Raw genomic sequence first — 12,790 nt, 5'->3', positions numbered from 1 at the left:
TCCCATAACCCTTAAACCTGTACTGTTACATTAGCCTCTTGGTTAGTCAGCATCTCATCTCAAATCTCCTCCCTCTCTGTCTACCATGCTACTTACAAAGTGACATTACTAAAGCACAGATGTGATCATGTCTTTTCCCTCATCAATAATCTCCAGAACTTCTCTATTATCTCTAACATCAATACACTGTAGGTCTGACCATTTCACCCTTTTACTAAACAAGGGCACTGCCAGTATTTTTCCATCTTGCCCTCCTAAAAGGACTATTATCTGTTTCTTACTCATAAGTCTTCGATTTCACTAAATGGCTGGGGAAGTGTTGTATCCTCTAAAATTTTACTGACAGGGCTCCATTAATAGACAATTTGAGTTTCTGGGAGACATGGTAAAAATGAACTGAACCTACTTTTGCCCACAGCCAGTTACATTATCTACATGTTTCCCTTCTTCCTGCTTTCTCTTGCACTTTGGAATCATTTTCAGTCTTGGCCCATCTGTAGTACCCTATATTCCTTCCTCCATGGTTCGCTAGAACAGCTCCCTCTGGCTCATCACCTCCCAGATGCTCAGAACCAGCTCCCAGGCCTCTTCCTTCCCAAGAGAACTGACTAGGAGATCAGCCACTTCTGTGCTATTGGCCCCCTCCACGCAACCCCAGGGGATGCCTGGTCAGGGGTGAGGGAAGGCGGGGGAATGGATGGTCCTTTTGGCAAATGTTATTTATTATACTTGTTTTACTGAATTCTATCTTGGAGAGGCCAGGCAACTTGCTCAATATCATATTATTAGCAAGTGTACAGAATAGAACTGGAGGTCAGAATGTTTAACTCCAATAATAATGACCTTCACATTACATTTTGTTATCTTTTATGAGCCACTGAGGTTCATCAAAACCAACATTCTGACAGAAGGACAATATGAGCCTGATAATGAAGAAATTGCTGTAAATTGCTTCAACATGAAGGCAAATGCAACAGGGAATCCATCTGACTGAACCTTTAAAATATTTGAGCTTTGAGAAATCTATTAAATGTTTGTGAATGTGAACATATATTTTAGATGTATGTATATGCTTGTGTGTATATCTATATATACATAATCATACACATACATACAAATATATTAGATATCAACTACAATGTATATTAAAGGGAAAGAGTGATGCAATAAAATTATAATTATTTATTTTAAAATTATCTTCTATATAAACTTGTTTTCTGAAACTGGTAATGTTTTTGCTATTCATTGTTCCATAGTTTTTAGAATATTATGACAGAATCAGTATCTAACAGTGGTTATGCATTCCTTATGTAGATTAGGGTAATTCTTTCAAGAAAAGTAAAGTAAATTTTTTCTGTGACATAATTGGTTGAAATGTCAAGACTGATAATGAAACTTCCTGATGATTTCAGGACACCAAGGTGACATGGTTTCTTGGTCACTTATTTGCAAAATTACAAAAATATTTACCTGTAAGAATTGGACTTTTCAGACCAGATGGATGTTTTACGACCACCTGACCCTGGCCAGACCAGTTTCATTGTAAACGGTGGGAGATTCTATGTCTATAAGAGATGAATATTTTATTCTTGTTAAGAATATTTTTGATTCTATGGCTAAGTAAATACCCTTTCCTTGAATATTAAATGACCTGTGCATGTCTCTTCTCCTTTTAATAAATTCCCAAAGTATTGGCAAACACACACACACATACCCACACCCACACCCACACACACCCACATACACACACATAAATTGTGGGCCTAATCCCAAAAGTTTTTTTTTAAGCAATCAGGGTTAAGTAACTTGCTCAAGGTTACACGGCCAGTTATTTCTGGGTGAGTGCTAAGTGTCTGAGCCCGGGATTCGATCTCCAGGTCTTCTCAACACTGGAGCCAGTGCTCTTACTTGCTGTGCTACCTGGCCACCCCCAAAAGTTTTTTTTTTTAATATAAAATCAAATACTTTAGATTATCTACTCATGAATCAGGAAGCACTGTTGTTTTAAATGCCCAGCATTTTTTTGTTGTAGTGACTTTTGTATCATTCCTCTGAGAGTCAGAAATACTTTTTCATAGTTCACTATCCTAATGAGAATGGTTTAAGTGCTTCTGCCTCACAAAACAAGAATATTATCCATCTTTTTAAAATTTTTCTCTTTTTTAGGGGTGCTTGACACCCATATGAGCAAATGCCACAAATATCTGACATTCACCTTAGAGAGAAATCAAACATAGATAAAAAAAATTTTAATGTCCAAGCACTGCTGATTCATAGGCTTCGCATTAAACTCTGTAGGGCTGATCAATCATTAGCCTGATCTGTATTAACAAATAGCTGCAGGACAGTGCATTTAAATGTAAATCCTCACATTAAATATTCTAGAAAAGAGTGTAACCAGTCAAGTCTTTTATAATTATTGTTTTTTTTTTCCATCTTACAAGAAGGAGATTTTTGCAAATGAAGGAAAGAACTCAAAACACAGCAATTTGTAAATATTACCTACATAAACTGAAGAACAAAGTTAAAAATGGTATCATTAAGTGTCATAAGGCAAAGGTTTATCCATATGCATTTTAGTTGTTCCAAATAGAGATGATAGACCTTCATATCTTTTTTCATTAGCTAAACATATTTCTCAGTCCCATTCTTTCTCAGTCTCTCTCCACTTCCCACATCATTTCATTTTAAAGTTGTTAAGCATGGATTAAGATTTTTTGCTGCATGAATGAGTGCATCTACAAGTAAATAATTAGAAAAAATGCCAATATCTTTGTACTATTATTTATTCATATAATGTGAGGTGAGATATGAACAGATGGAAAATTTTAATTGGAAAACATTTCCATAGAACTTTATATGCTATTTGAGATATACCAACTTAATGGCATTTTTATAAACTGAACCATATGGAGTATACTATATTGATATAATATTGTTTGGAGCTGAAGTAAATGCATTATTACTTTTAATTAACACAATGTTTGATAATTCAATAAATTAAGTGAAGGGGAGATAGTAACTTCTCTTAAGTGTCAAGCTTCTGAATTCGAAGATACTATGAAAGACATTTATTTTTAGTCACATCCTCTGGAGGTTAGTTATTTCCTCTGGGGAGGAAACAAAGAAACATACCAAAAACAAAAACAGAATGGAATTACATCTACAATTCTGGATGTTGTTGCCAGCTTGGAAGTGAGGATGTGTATGGAAAAAAAAAAGAGTGCACTGAAGCTTTTTAAACTATTTTTACTGTGTCGTTCAGTCTGTGAGGATACCAACCATCAATAAAACATAGTAACTTGTCACATTCCCATTTCAGAGATAAGACTATATCTGCTTAAAAAGGTGAAATGTTTTTTTTCTAAAATTACAGCCCATTAAAGAGAGAACTTTCCAATTCCTAGTACAATGCTTCTTTTATGTATAACAATTTTTTTTTCATATGGCATGGGTCCTAATCACAGCTTTGAATTTTAATTATGATAAGATATTAGGAAATTTTTTTTACCTTTCTGAGTCTTAGGAAAGAATAATAGATCTGCCTTACTCACAGGGTTGTTATAATTGTTCAGTTATAGTAGATTTAATTTCATTCAATATAACTCATCCAGTTAGATACCAGGAAGGGGTTTATCAACCCACTTCTCTACCCAAGGCTGCTTAAAATGTATTTGGATTTTAGAAGGACTGACAAATTTGGTGCTTTAGGATACCCTTTGCCACCAACATTTTTTTCCCTTTCTCCTATCTGGACATTAACCCTATTTTATCTTTTTCATTGTGGAAAAGAAGTTAGAAATCCATTCCATACAGATCTTCATTATCAGTTCTTTTTTCCCAATGGTTGTGGATAAGAGTCCACCAAAGCTCTTGAACAGACATGGCTACTTTACCCATGTGGATGAGATTAGAGTCACCAGCTACCATCATTTCATTAAAAACAAACAAACAAAAACACAGGTCCATGGATTCATTGCTTCCTCACTGTCCTAAAATATCCCTAGCCTTCCCATCTGCCCTACTAAACAATTTTAGAATATTCAGTCCTTTTCTTCTTCCTTCTGGTGAGGTAGTGCAGTGGATACAGTGCTGGGCCTTGCAGTCAAGAAGAAAACGATTCAAATTCATCCTGAGATACTCACTAGCTGTGTGACCATGAAAAACTCACTTAACCTCTGTCTGCCACAATTTCCTTGACTCTAAAATCAAAGTAATAATAGCATCTATCTACTAGATTTGTTGGAAGGATCAAGAGAAATACTGTTTGTAAAGTGCTTTGCATAGGGTCTGGCACAGAGTAAGCACTTAATGTGTCTTTCTTTTTTTTTTTCTTTTCTTCTTTCCTTAGTTATTTCATTATTTTTCCCTTCCTTCTGAGAAAGTCCCTGCCTTCTATTGAAACTTATTCTCTTGGATGATGTTTTGGTTTACCTTATACCCCCAGTAACCAAAAGAGTTGGTGACTTGTACTAATCATTTCTAATGTGTTTTTGAACTGTTAGGAATGATTCTAATTTGAATGCATATGCCATGTATTATGATTAACATTTACTTACAGTTTTGGCAATGATCCCAATTAGAAAATTCCTCTTCACTGTCAACCTTTATACTGCTTATAGAATGGCCTTGTCAAAGTTCCTGGTACATGGGAAGCAATAAAATAAACATGGTTTTCCTTTCTCCCTCTCTCCTTCCCTTCTTTTTTCTCTCCTTCCCTTTTTCCTCAATTTTTCCTTCCATCTTCTTACTTTTAGCTATACACTAAAATATTCGTTTACTTCCCCCTCCCAAAAATATAGCTTTTCAATGATAAAATTTTCATTTCACAGATGAGTAAATTGGGGATAAAGGAAATTAAGTGGTTTACCCAAAGTTATACAAGCAAAAAAATATTCATAACCAGAATTTGTATATCCAAATCAGTTTCCTTCTTCTCAACTACATTGTGTGAAAGCATTTCATAAAGGGTAAAGTACTATAAAATATAAGGTGTTTATCATCATCATCTTCAATATATTCATATGGTGGATGATGAATATCAATTCTCTTTCTGCCAAGGACAGGGTTAGAAAAAAAAAATATGTTGCAATTGAAATAATCAAAATATCAATTTATAGTAACAACACAATTCTCATATGTGTGTATAAATATACATATATATACACATATATATGCATGTGTATATATGTAGATAGATAGATAGATAGATAGATAAATAGATAGACAGACATAGAGATAAGATAGATATAGAGATATATGTTATGGGAATGGGAATTTAATATCTTCCCTGACCATCGGCTCTTTGAAAGGCTTAAGTGCACCTGGACTCTGTGGTGGAAGGGTTGGTTTTCAGGAATGCCCACACCTTGGTGCTCTGTGACTGGTCAGTGGGTCAAGAGGGTTGTGACATTCTCTGAGCCAAGAGAAGGCTATATAAACCCTTATGTGAGGCTTTGTTTTGGGTCTCACTTTGAGAAGTGTTGTGTGATTTGGACAGACAAGACTCTGGGCAACCATTGAGCCCCCCAGCTTTGAAAATCTAGACGTTGATGGTTCCCTCTCTGGTAACTGTGACTAGAGGTGGATGTAATTGTCAGAGAGTTGGAGGCCTGTCTGCTGAAATGTTTCTCTGTTTTCTTGTAACTGCTGCTTGTAAACTGTCTGTATATTCTGAAGTTTGGGGTGCTGACTTTTTCCCTTGAACTAGGTGAATGACATATGTTTTATCAAAGCAAGATTGTTAACCCATTTTGAGCTGCTTTCCTTTAGAAAAACAGATCTAAGAACATGTGTTGGCAGACACCCTGGGGATGCTGGGTTGCTTGCTGCAATAACATATAATCAAATTCATAGTACAGAGGTGCAGGTAATTTCTTACTCTTCAAAACAAACAAGGTATAATTCTGTTAACTGAGAGCTTTTAGTAGACTTTTAGCAAGTGCCTGAGTAGTCAGTCTATTTGGAACTCTCTATCAAACCTTGAGAACTTTCCTTAATATTCAGCAATAATATGGAGTGTTAGAGGTTGGCTTTCATCATCTTTTCCTTATGTCATAACAAAAGATCATGTATCATGCAAGAATCATTTCATTTTATTCTTAATTCGTAAAGTTTTTCATTTATAGTCCATATAAAGACAGTATGGCTCAAGATGGTGGAATAGAAACAGGACCTCAGCTTGATTCCAGCTCCCAGACCCTCCAATTCATTTAAAAAGAAACCCTGAACAAACTTTGGAGCTACAAAACCCACAAAATGGCACAGAAAAGCTAAACTCTGACAGATGACAGCCCAGGAGGCCAGCAGGAATTGGCCAGCACAGCACTCTGGGAACTGACACCAGGCCCCCTGGAAGCCAGAGGTTTTAGCACCAGGGTGGCCTGACCTGCCCCTGAGTGGAGGGACTTCAGATCACCAGCAGCGGTGGTGTTTTCCAGAATTATCAGCAGAAATGCTAAGGACACAGTAAGGGGTCAGTACAGTGTGGACTTTGGGATCCAGAAGTTGGGAATGGGGTTGGCCTTGCCCCTGGGGCAAGATGCCACTGAGGTGCTGTGGAGGAGTGCCAACATGTGGCAGCTTCAGCTCCTTGTCTGCAGATGGCAGGGAGTCCAAGTTACCAGTCGGAGGGGTAATTGCTTTTGCTCTGACCTTCTTGGATCTTTATTGTGGTCTAGAATGGAGGTCCTGGGGTATGTGACCACCTTGCCAGAGCCTGTGGAAGCTTCAGAGAGGCCACCCAACCAATAGTTGGTAGCTTTGGTAGCTGAGAAAACCCCAGCAATTGAGATGAAGCTCACCTGTCTGGTGGCAGACTCCTACTGTGGCAAAAATCCCAAAAGTCAAGTAATTGATTGGCAACATGAAAAGGCAAAGGAAACGAACCAAGCAGAGCAATCTAACTTTTCACTCCTATTTTGGGGACTAAAAGGACCAAAGCATGGAATAGGAGGAAGAGGGTAAAGTCAGAACTCCTGCACCAAAAGCATCTAGGAAAAATACGAGCTGGTTACAAGCCATAGAGGACCTTAAGAGGGATTTTGAAAAGGAAATAAGAGAAGTGGAGGAAAAATTGGGAAGAAAAATGAAAAAGATGCAAGGAAATTATGAAATGAGAGTTAACAACCTGACTGAAGAAAATAACACCTTAAAAAGTAACCTAACTCAAAAGGGAAAAGAGCCTCAAAAAGGCAAAGAGGAGAAGAATGCCTTAAAAAATGAATTTTCCAGATGAAAAAGAATCTCAAAAGATCAATGAGGAGAATCATTCCTTCAGAATTAGATTGGAGCAAATGGAAACTAGAGACTTTATGAAAAATCAAGATACTATTAAACAGATTAAAACAAATGAAACAATAGAATGCAATGTGAAATATCTCATCATGAAAACCACTGACCTGGAAAATAGATTCAGGAGAGATAATTTAAAAATTATTGGACTTCCTGACAGTCATGATCAAAAAAAGAACCCAGAAATCATCCTTCAAGAAATTCTCAATGAAAATTGCCCTGATGTTTTAGAAATAGAGGAAAAATGGAGGTTGAAAGAATCCACCGATCACCTCCTGAAAAAGATCCCAAAAAGAAAACTCCTAGAAATATTATAGCCAGGTTCTGGAATTCCCAGATCAAGGAGAAATTATTAAAAACAACCAGGAAGAAACAATTTGAATATTGTGGAAGCACCATCTGGATAACACAGGCTCTTGCATCTGCTACACTGAGGGATTGAGGGCTTGAAATATGATATTTCAGAGGGCAAAGGATATGGCATTAAAACCAAGAATCACCTACCCAGCAAAATTGAGTATCATGTTTCAGGGGAAAATATGGTCATTCAGTAGAATAGAGGACTTTCAAGCATTCTTGATGAAAAAACCAGAGTTGAATGGAAAATTTTATATTCAGATACAAGATGCTAGAGAAACGTGAGAAGGTAAAAAGGGAAAACAAATCATAAGGACCTTATCAAAGTTGAACTATTTACATTCCTACATGGAAAAACAAAAATTGTAACTTATGAAACTTTTCTCAGTATGAGAATAATTGAAGTGAATAGAAATGTGTATACACACATACATAATTAACTCTATATAGGAGGGTATATGGGAATGTGTGTATATATGTTTATAGGTATACATAGATAGAGGGCACAGGACCAATTTAATAGGAAGGGATGATACTTAAAAGGTTAAATTAAGAGGTGAGTCTGAACATGAGAGGAGATGGGAAGAGACAGAATGGGGTAAACTATTTCATATAGAAGAGGTAAGGAAAAATGAAGGAGCAGAACAGGAAGACAAAATGGAGTGGGCCAAACTTTTTCTCATTGAATTTCACTTAGAGAGGGAATGACATAAACACTAAATTGGGTATGTCACCCTACAGGACAGTAGGCAGGAAGGGGATGAGAGGGGACATGATGAAAGGGAGGGCAGTTTGGGGGGGGTGGAAGTTGGAAGCACCCACTTTTGAAAATGGACAGGATCAAAGTAGAGAATAGAACAAGTGGGAAGTGAGATAGGAGGGAGGGAAATATAGTCAGTCTTTTACAATATATGCACTATGGAAATGTTTTACATAGCTACACATGTACTACCTATATTGAATTGGTTATCTTCCATCCAAGGGTGGATGACAAGGGAGAAAGGGAATTAATCTGGAATTCAAAGTTTTAAAATCAAAGGTTTAAATATATATGTATACATTTATATGCTTTTGTCAATATTATTTTACATGTAACTGGGAAATAAGATATACAGGCACTGGGGCATAGAGATCCACTATGCCCTACTGGAAAGTTGCAGGGTATATGGGAGAAGATATTGGAAAGAGCAGATTGGAAGAGGCGATATCCAGTGGGATCACTATTTTGGGGTGGTGGGTAGGGGAAAAACGGGGACAAAATTTGTAACTCAAAATCTTGCAGAAATGAATGATGTAAACTAGAAGTTAATAAAGCATTTGATTAAAAAATAAATATGCATAAAACTTTGATTACTGACAACATGTGCCAACAAACTTTCAGTTATCCCTTGAGCAGTATCTATGTGCTATTAAATTTTGCTTCATTAAAATGAATTTATACAAGACATAGTCTGTGACCCCACTTTAATAATTATTTGAATATGGGAGGAAATTCAGAGTCCATATAACACAAAACTTACCTAAACAAGAATACTTTCTACTATATGCCTGTAAACTGTTTGTGCAGCCTCTTCTTGAATATCTTCAATGAAGGAAAATCTATTACCCCTTGAGGGAATCCATTATTCTTTTTATAGACCAATATAATTAAGATACTCAAAGGGACTGAACATCTTGATCAGCACAATTTGATATGCTCTGTAGCATACTAGTAGCAGCAGGCAACTAATGACAACATGACTGGGAAGTAGAGTGAAGTTTATAATGTGGTCCTTAAGAAACACCAGTTTCAGAGCTGGGAACATAAAGTGTTCTTAAAACTGAAAACTCTATGTGCAAATTTTTTATTAGCATTTCAATTCAATAAACTTTTATTAAGTGCTTAGTATATGCCTGGCATTTTGCTATTTATATCATAATTATTGCAAGTCAACAATTGTGAAAGAAATTCTTATTATGGTTTACTCCTCCACTAACTAAACACTCTAGAAATCTGATAAGTGAATGTAACAATTTACTTGCACTGAGTAAGTTAGGAAGAAATTATCCAAGCAAAAACGAATAACTAACATTTCTATGGTATTTTATGGGCAGTGTTTTCTGTGGGCAAAAGACTGAAGATAATTCTGTGAAGTTGGTAGTGAAATTATCAGGCTCTCCATTGTACTGTTGAGGAAAATATCTCAGATAGGATGCGTGTTACCCAGTGCCACCTAACTAGCCTGTCCTTAAAGATTTGTTGAAATTAAAGTTTATTGGTCACTTTAACTGTGTCTGACAAATCATGACCATAATAAATTTTGATGTTTTTAAGTACTATGTCATTTAAGAGTCTGTTAAAAAAAAAAAGGGGTCAGCTAGGTGGTGCAGTGAATAGAGCACTGGCCGTGGAGTTAGGAGGACCTGAGTTCAAATACAGCCTCAAACATTTAACACAAAAATCTAGCCCTGTGACCTTGGGCAAGTTGCTTAAACACAATTGCCTGCCAAAAAAAGGATCTTTTTTGCACAGTTTGTACTAGACTGCATGTAATTTTGTATTGTTCTCAATTGGCTTTATGAATATATATATATATATATATATATATATATCAATCTGCCTGATGATGTATAAGTATAACAAATTTGTGGTATATATAAATCTATACAAATCTATATATATATATATATATATATATATATATAAATATATATATAATTTTCCTCTATATGCCTCTCAAAGCCCCAGATTCTTTTATCATATAGGACCACATAATTAATGCTTCTTGAATCTATTTCACTAGATTTGTTTAGATTTTAATATTTTAAATCCCCCTTGTTCCATTTGTTGTCATATGTTTCCTTTGCATTACACTGTCTCTTTACCTTACATTTGCTTAGCCTTGCTGGGCCAGATATGAATTCATACTTTTTCCTGTTGCTCAAGTACTATGATTTGCATGGTTCCCTATTAATTTGGGTTTCAATTTATTATCCTATCACTCAACTACCAAAGTAGATCCAGCAGCTCACAGATAAACATCTAAATATATAACTAGGCAAGGTCTAGTTGGCCTTTTCTCCAGAGTGCTGACATACAGTGAACTTCATGCCATCCTTCCCTGACCTCTGCACTGTGGCAGGACCATGCTTTTCACCTGTGTGACTCCAAGGATGATATTCTAAGACTTAGTGTCTTCTTACTATACCACCTTTTTCAAGGACCTTTTTTTGTGTAATGTGCTAATCCTTTTATTGAATATGGGGAATATTCCTTTGAGATGAGAAGACATGCTACACAAAGCTTCCTGATATGTAAAGAGTTCTCATCCATTTGAGACATTTTTAAATAACCTCCTCAATGTATAACCATATTATTTGTTGACATATTGATGTTTATAGCCCCTTTTCCAATAGACCACATAATCCATATAGCTGGCAGCTATTTTACAAGTCACTGAGTAAAATTTATTAATTTTACAAATGTTGGAAGTGAGTTTCATTGCAGCAAAATAATTAATTTTGTAATCAGAGAACCTGGTTTCAAGTCCTGTCTCTCATGATTACCACTACTTATATGATCTAGGACAAATTACTTAATGTCCCTTGGCCTTCATTTTTTTCCTATTATTTAGCTCCAAATCTAACATTCTTTACACTTCATAACCTTATCTTCCTAATATTAATTGGCAAGTTCACAAGTGTGCTTTTCAATTCCTATTCTGAACACACTTTACTAGAGTGAGTTTGGTAGGTCATTGTTTTCTTTTTTTTTACATAAACAAGTCCTTTTTATTTTCCCCTTTCTCAAAATGTATACAGAAAGCAAAGTTACCATTTAATTAGATCTTCACTTCTGCCAAGTATCTTTTCCTAGAATTTTTTCAAGAAGTTTATGAGTCTAAACATTAAATTTCAATATTCATCATCTTCATCAGGATCCATTACTTTTCTTCTGTTGAACTTAACTGTTATTTTCTTTTCTATCTGCTGGCTTACTTTTTCAAGAATTTCTATCAATCCTTGCTCTGATACCTTTCCATTCAGCTGTTCATATCTTGCCATCTGTATGAGGTAGTTTTCTACTGCTTTGGCCTTTTCTGGCTTTACAAGTGCTAAATTACTTAACCTGGCCTGTGCTGTCTGATCCAGAACTTGAGCTAGAATATTGTTTCTCATCCCTGCTTCCCTGTGTTTTGCCTCCTGTTGTGCTGGGTCACCAGAAGAGTCCCCGTGCTTCGCCTGCAGCTCAGCCAGCCTCTGCTTCCACAGGGCCTCCAGGTCTTCGTCTGCCATGGTGGGTTTAGCAGGGGGAAAGAAGAGCTGACTAGATAGCACCAAGAACCGAAGCCCCGGGTCATTATTTTCTTAATTCAGAATATCTCTTACTCAATTTTTCCTCCTTCTATGAATATCTTGATATCGTTTTGTAAATGATTTTCACATAACTCCACTGCCCTGTATAAAGATAGCGAGAACTACTTATTAATTTCCAATCTTGGCAACTTCTTCTTCCTTTAATCTGGGAGAAAAGCCCTAGATTCTGGGAAAAGGACAAGAGAGAAAGGACGAGGCATTGACCCTTGATGTAAGAAAAAAAATTCTTACCAATTGTAGTTTTCCAAAAATGGAATGGGATGCTTCAGGACTTGGTTGTCTTATCCCAGTGGAGGAATTTAAACTGCTACTTGGTAACCTCTTGCTGGAGATATAGTATAATTTTTTTTTTGCCTTAAATTATTTTGTACAGTAGATGTAGAGTCAGAAGTCATGATTTTGTATCCTACCAAATGGCTGTATTACTTATAACCTATATTGATCTGAGAAAAAATATTTTATCCTTGTAGCATTCAGTAAACTTATTAGTAAAAAAAAATGTCTGCTTGACCAATTTTGGGGGATGCTATAGAGCAATTCTACGTAAGGCATAGTGAGAGGAATGTTGGAATGAATTAGGAGACCTGAGCTTAATTACTGGCTCTGTCACTGGCTGTGTTTTCTTTAACCAGTAACCTAGCTTCTCTGGGACTCCATTTCCTTACTTGTAAAAGGAGGTCTCTAATTTCTAGCTCACAATCTTTTCTATGGTATGGATCCTCTTCTAAATTGAATATTATCTATCTATCTATCTATCTATCTATCTATCTATCTATCTATCTAT

At 36.0% G+C, this 12,790-nt stretch overlaps 1 pseudogene; it reads right to left on the bottom strand.

The window, feature by feature from the left end:
- Nucleotides 1-11,387: 11,387 nt before the first annotated feature.
- LOC138145636 (programmed cell death protein 5 pseudogene) lies at nt 11,388-11,990 on the bottom strand (annotated as a pseudogene).
- Between the last annotated feature and the right edge of the window lie 800 nt (nt 11,991-12,790).

The sequence above is a fragment of the Petaurus breviceps genome, unplaced genomic scaffold (assembly GCF_028583685.1).
Source record: "Petaurus breviceps papuanus isolate PSGF00001 unplaced genomic scaffold, PetGlider_PUasm1.0 90743, whole genome shotgun sequence".
Taxonomy (NCBI): Eukaryota; Metazoa; Chordata; class Mammalia; order Diprotodontia; family Petauridae; genus Petaurus; species Petaurus breviceps.
Note: the sequence above shows the minus strand (reverse complement) of the source record. Positions and strands in the feature narration are given on the sequence as shown.